Here is a 5,705-nt window from a genome sequence, read left to right as displayed (position 1 = left end):
TTTTTTCAGTAAATTTCTGTTTTAAATGAAATGGATAATTTTCTAAAAATTATGTAACTTTGAAAATTCACTCAAGAAATAGAAAATCTGAATTTTACCACACTCAGCTCACAAAGCAAAAAATAATCCTCTTTTCATATATAAAAGAAAAAGCCATCCAACTAATCTTACCAAGTTAGTATAAGTCAGATACCAAAGTCACAGGCAGTTTTTAAAAATTCTAAATCAATCTCCCTTGAGAAAAGATACAAAATGATAAAATCTAGGCCAGGCATGGTGGCTTACACCTGTAATCTTCAGGGGGCCAAGGCAGGAGGACGGCTTGATGCCAGGAGCTGGAGACAAGGCTGGGCAACTTAATGGGACCCTATCTCTAAGAAAAATAAATAAATAGCTGGACATGATAGCACGCGTTTGTGGTCCCAGCTACTCAGGAGACTAAGGTGGACGATCACTTGAGCCCAGGAGTTTGAGGCTGCAGTGAGCCATGATTGTGCAACTGTACTCCAGCTTGGGCAGCAAGTGAGATCCTGTCTCATAAAAATAAACATCTCAGTGTTTCAGTTATTTATTGCTGTGTAACAAACCACCCCAACTTAGTGGCATAAACCACAACTGAGTAGAAAGTGATATAAAGTGAGTATCCTCCTCATAGTCTTGACTTTTCTAGTAGTGCTTCTGAAGTATCACCATTGTGTATTCTTTTTACTGTATATTGTTGATAGATATGCTTTATCAGTTAAAGAAGTCTAGGCCACATGCAGTGGCTCATGCCTGTAATCCCAACACTTTGGGAGGCGGGGGTGGGGCGGATCACCTGAGGTCAGGAGTTTGAGACCAGCCTGGCCAACACAGTAAAACCCCATCTCTACTAAAAATACCAAAAAAAAAAAAAAAAACCAGCTGAGCATGGTAGCAGGCACCTGTGATCCCAGCTACTTGGGAGGCTAAGGCAGGAGAATCACTTGAACCCAGGAGGCGGAGGTTGCAATGAACTGAGATTGCGCCACTGCACTCCAGCCTGGGTGACGAGAGCAAGAACCCATCTTAAAAAAAAAAACAAAACTATTCTGGCTGGGCACGGCGGCTCACACCTGTAATCCCAGCACTTTGGGAAGCTGAGGCAGGTGGATCGCTTGCAGCCAGGAGTTGGAGACCAGCCTGGCCAACATGGTGAAGTCTCTACTAAAAATTACAAAAATTAGCCAGGTGTGGTAGTGGGCGCCTGTAATCCCAGCTACTCAGGAGGCTGAGGCAGGAGAATTGCTTGAACCCGGAGGCAGAGGTTGCAGTCAGCTGAGATTGCACCACTGCACTCCAGCCTGGGTGACAGAGGGAGATTACATCTCAAAAAAAAGTTTATTCCGTGCTTGCTGGATTTTTTGCATGAGTGTTGAAGTTTATCTTTTTCCTCCCCCTGGATCTATGAGATGATCACATAGTTTTTTCCTTTAAGCTGGTTAAGGTGTATTATATAAATAGATTTTACTAATTTCTTTACACATCTGTAGCAGCCAGAGATTTTTCTAATATTGAACCATCCTTGATTTGACCCCTTTTGATCATCTTTATTTCTTATACACCATTGGCTTTGCTTTGCTAATGTGGAGACTGCATTTTCCAATATATCTTCACACATTATACTCCATCCCATGTGCTCTTTGCAATGTTATCCTGACATTCCCTCATCAAGAAGTACAGTCCTTTCCCCTCAAATATGGTCTGATCAATAGAATGTGGCCGAAATGATGTGCATGACTTTTGGCGTGGATGAGCAGCAGCTTGAGCTTAAAATGCTGACTTTCCTGATGCTCCCTTTTAGAACCCAGCTGCTATGTTGTAAGAGGCCCAAGCTCTGAAGAGGCACTATGTTTAGGTGCGTTGGTCAATAGTCCCAGCTGAGCCCAGTCTTCAAATTATCCTAGTCTGGGTCTCAGATGAGATTTTAGCTAGCATAGTTAGGGAAAAATAAGTGAGCTATATGAATTAGATACAAAAGAACAAAAATATTAATATTTAGAGATAAAATGATAATCTATGGAGAAAATACAGGATAAGCTAAAAACATTTTGACAAGATCATTGAAGACAAGATGAACAGAAAACAAGAGTCCTATCTAGCTTATGATAATCATGAAGTAACTTGGTCAGATTAACCCTCCTAAAGATAGAAATTATAAAATTTGGACAAACTTTTTTATTTCATTTTATTTACTTATTTATTATTATTTTTTTGAAATGGAGTCTCACTGTGTCGCCCAGGCTGTAGTGCAGTGGTGCAACCTCAGCTCACTGCAACCGCCACTTCCCAGGTTCAAGCAATTCTGCCTGCCTCAGCCTCCCGAGTACCTGGGATTCCAAGCACCTGCCACCACGCCCAGCTAGTTTTTGTATTTTTAGTAGAGATGAGGTTTGTTGGCCAGACTGGTCTCGAACTCCTGACCTCAGGTGAAAAAGAATAACTGAACTTTAAGATAGATCAATAGATTAATCTGAAGAACAAAGAGAAAAAAGATTGGAGAAAAAAATAGCGCCTCAGAGACCTGTAGGAAAATATTAAGTGGTCTAACTTATTGTAATTGGAGTTCCAGATGGAGGAGAGAGAGAATGGGACATAAAAATATGTGAAGAAATAATGGCAAAAGCTTCCCAGATTTGGAAAGACATACGTTTACTGACTGAAGAAGCTCAAGCAGCATCAAGCAGTATAAATATAAAGAAAACCACTTAGGCAGAGTCATGGGCAAACTGCTAAACTTAAATAAAGCAAAAGTCTTCAAAGAAGCCTGGGAAAATGACATATTACATACCAGATAACAATGATACAAATGATAGCCAACTTCTTATTAAACACTATGGAAGCCAGCAGAACATAGAATACATTGAGGCTGCTAGGAGTTAAAAACTGTCAATTCAGAATTCTATATCCAGTGAAACTGTCTTCAAAAATGAAGGTGGGCCTGGCACAGTGGCTCACATCTGTAATCCCAGCATTTTGGGAGGCTGAGGCAGGAGGATCGCTTGAGCCCAGAAATTTGAGACCAGCCTGGGCAATATAGTGAGACTGCATTTCTGGAAAAAAAAAAAAAAAAAAGAAGGTGAATTCTAAATCTGTTAAAGACTATCTGTGAAAAACTCAGTAACACTCCACTTAATAGTGAAAAACTGAATGCTCTTTCTCCCTAATATTGGAAACAAGGGAAGAGAAAGTCTGTTCTCACCTCTTCTATTCAATGTTGTACTAAAGGTCTATCCAGAGTGATTAGGCAAGAAAAAGAAATAAAAGGCATCCAGAGGAAAAGAGGAATAAAAGCTATCTCTATTCACAGATAAAATGGCTTGTACAAGAATACGCAACTAGAATAAATAGGGTGACTATAGTCAATAACTTAATTGTATATTTTTAAACAATATAATTGGATTATTTGTAGCTTAAAGGATAACTGCTTGAGGGGATGGTTACCCCATTCTCCATGATGTGCTCATTTCATATTGCATGCCTGTATCAAAACATCTCATGTACCCTAGAAATATATTCACCTACTATGTACCTACAAAAATGTTTTAAAATTTAAGAAAACACTAAAGAAAAGGAATAAATGACTTTCACAAGGTTGAAGAATACAAGAGCAATATAAATCAATTTTCTTTCTTTCACTAGCAAGGAACTTTCCAAAAATAAAATACATAAAACAATTACATTTGAAATAGCATCAAAAGGAATAAAATACAGTCTGACTTATGATGGTTCAACTTACAATTTTTCACCTTTACAATGGTGCAAAAGTGATGCAGTCAGTAGAAACCATACTTTTGAGTACCCATAAAATCATTCTGTTTTCCACTTTCAGTACAGTATTCAATAAATTAAATGAGATAGGAAGCCATGGGTGGGGAGATGCTGGAGTGGAAGCTTGGCAGGAAGTGAGATTGGTGCCTGGCAGATGTGGCCATGATGATAAGTACTAGTTTTGAATTAGCCTTCCTTCCCTTCCCTCCTTCCCTCCCTCCCTTCCTGCCTCCCTCCCTCCTTTTTGACTGAGTTTTGCTCTTGTTGCCCAGGCTAGAGTGCAATGGTGTGATCTCAGCTCACTACAACCTCTGCCTCCTGGGTTCAAGCAATTCTCCTGCCCCAACCTCTCGAGTGGCTGGGATTATAGGCATGCACCACCACGCCCAGCTAATTTTGTATTTTTAGTAGAGATGGGGTTTCTCCATGTTGGTCAGGCTGTTGTTCTTGAACTCCCGACCTCAGGTGATCCGCCCACCTCAGCCTCCCAAAGTGCTGGGATTACAGGCGTGAGCCACCACGCCTGGCCTACTTACCTTCTTTAAAAGATGAGTGTGGCCATTAGCCTTCAGTTCTGGCATCGGATTAGGAATGGCTTACTCCAACTATCAGCATGATTTCCAGGTCCATATCATCTACGTGGAAAATATGTCAAAGAGCAGGAGCAGTGACTTCACCTGACAACATCCCAGTGGGAGGAAAAGAGAAACTGTGCTTATTCCTTAGGAATACTGAAGTGTCCTGGAGTAAACTGACATTCTTCTGTAACAGTGTTATTTAAAAAAAAAAAAAAAAAAAAAATAGGCTGGGCACAGTGGCTCACATCTGTAATCCCAGCATTTTGGGAAGCAATGCTTCCCACCAAAATCCACCACCTCAGGGTGGGTGGATTGCTTGAGGCCAGGAGTTCGAGACCAGCTTGGCCAACATGGTGAAACCCCATCTCTACTAAAAATAGAAAAATCAGAGCTGGGCGTGGTGGCTCACGCTTGTAAACCCAGCACTTTGGGAGGCTGAGGCGTGTGGATCACCTGAGGTCAGGAGTTGGAGACCAGCCTGGCCAACATGGTGAAACCCCGTCTCTACTAAAAATACAAAAATTAGCCAGGCGTGGTGGCGGGCGCCTGTAATCCCAGCTACTCAGGAGGCTGAGGCAGGAGAATCGCTTGAACCTGGGAGGCAGAGGTTGCAGTGATCTGAGATCACGCCACTGCACTCCAACCTGGGCAACAGAGTAAGACTCTGTCTCAAAAAAATATACATATATATATATAAAGTTCTTATTGGACTGGAAAATATAAATGTACACAATATTTGACACTATGTAACCTAAGAGCAAAAGGTTGCTATTATAAAACCAGTTAAATATTTAAACAGATACCTACCATTTTTTATACACCTTGTTCTTTACTCAGACCTGGAAAAAATAAAATCAATGTTTTCAACAAGTGATGATTACTCCCTTTCTTTGTATAGAAATCTTTATCATCCCTCAGACAGTTACTTCTAGAACAAATCTTCCTCTTTTCCCCCAGCCAGTCCCAGTGGGTTCATCTTTACAAGGCTCCGGGATTATATATATTGGCCAGGTATGGTGGTGCACGCCTGTAATCCCAGCTACTCGGGAGGCTAAGGCACAAGAATCTCAAGGGAGATCTTCCCAATGAGCAGCACAAGAATTGCTTAAACCTGGGAGGCGGAGATTGCAGTGAGCCAAGATGGTGCCACTGCACTCCAGCCTGGGTGACAGAGTGAGACCCTGCCTCCAAAAAAATAAAATAAAATAATAAATAAATAAATACAAATTTAATCAAAGTGCAAATTCATACACTGAAAACCACAAAACGCTATGAAATTGAACGAGATCCAAATTAAAGGAAAGTCATGGTGGAGTGTGGTGGCTCACACCTGTAATC

General features: G+C 41.0%; 1 non-coding gene across 1 annotated transcript; it reads right to left on the bottom strand.

Annotated features, from left to right (window-relative positions):
* Nucleotides 1-5,281: 5,281 nt before the first annotated feature.
* LOC117091215 lies at nt 5,282-5,364 on the bottom strand. The gene has a single exon (XR_004440323.1). It is a non-coding gene; the product is annotated as a small nucleolar RNA SNORD22 (small nucleolar RNA).
* Nucleotides 5,365-5,705: the final 341 nt, after the last annotated feature.

This window comes from Trachypithecus francoisi, unplaced genomic scaffold, assembly GCF_009764315.1.
Source record: "Trachypithecus francoisi isolate TF-2019V2 unplaced genomic scaffold, Tfra_2.0 Lachesis_group11, whole genome shotgun sequence".
NCBI classification, from domain to species: domain Eukaryota; kingdom Metazoa; phylum Chordata; class Mammalia; order Primates; family Cercopithecidae; genus Trachypithecus; species Trachypithecus francoisi.
The sequence above is the reverse complement of the archived record's forward strand: the minus strand, read 5'-3'. Positions and strand labels throughout refer to the sequence as shown.